The sequence below is a fragment of the Megalobrama amblycephala genome, linkage group LG3 (assembly GCF_018812025.1).
Source record: "Megalobrama amblycephala isolate DHTTF-2021 linkage group LG3, ASM1881202v1, whole genome shotgun sequence".
Taxonomy (NCBI): Eukaryota; Metazoa; Chordata; class Actinopteri; order Cypriniformes; family Xenocyprididae; genus Megalobrama; species Megalobrama amblycephala.
Genome location: NC_063046.1, coordinates 19,550,808 through 19,551,953, shown reverse-complemented (window position 1 = coordinate 19,551,953; position 1,146 = coordinate 19,550,808).

Sequence of the window (1,146 nt, the reverse complement as noted above, 5' to 3'; positions counted from 1 at the left end):
AAAGCGTATTTGCATGTTCATGGGGGGGAGGGGGTTTTGGGACACCTCAGCTGTTACCCTATGCTGTTGATCACGTTTTGTCAGAAACTCATCTGCTCTGGATGGTTTCTGAAGAGGCCCCTGAGTGGGTCTGTCATTCACATGGAGCCTCTTGAACCTGCCCGCCCTCAGCCTCCCTACATCCCAATTAATGGGGAAAAAAGGCTGAGAGGGGGTGCTTGACTCTGACAGACGCTCTCTAATTGTTATCCTCCATCCCTGCGGATACTCTAGTTTTCACATTCACAGACACAGGCTGTCTGATTGCTCTGCGCCTCTACATAAGCTGAACACCCTCTGCCTTGAAGGAAGATGTGCTAAGCATATAAGTGCTTGTTCAATTTTTAAATTCAAATAGAATCCATCTATCTATCTAGTGTTCTATCTTTCTATCGTTCTATCTATGATCGTTCTATCTATCTATCGTGTTCTATCTGTCGTTCTATCTATCTATCTATCTATCGTTTTATCTATCTATTCTTCTATCGATTGTTCTATTGATCATTCTATCGTTCTATCTATCGATCGATCAATCGATCGATCGTTCTATCATTGTTCTATAATTTTTTCTATCATATTAAAAAAATTCAACCAACCAAACTTGATATTAAAAAATGTTTTTATTTTTATTTCAATTCAGTTTCAGTTTCAATTTATGCCTTTTTTTTATTTATTTATAATTCTTATTATATATATATATATATATATATATATATATATATATATATATATATATATATATATATATATATATATATATATATATATATAAATTGCCACCTAAATTACAGTTTTATTTGTTCCCTTTGGTACTATTTTCACAAGTAAGGTGTACATTTTCAAATAGTACCAAAGCAAAAAAAAAAAAAAAAAAACTGTAAACGGGAATTTAAAAAGCATTTTCAAAGCGATTCCAAATGACGCATGACCCTGGTGGGAATTTTGCAGTTAAGATTACATCCATATTGTAAGTGACATTACTCAAATCTATACAAACATTTTCCTCAGACGTCAGTCTGCGTCGATACTTACATCAGCAGTGATGTGTAAATGTAAATAATCTCATTTTATTCCTCTGATCTTGTTCTTTGTTCTTGTGTCCTCAAA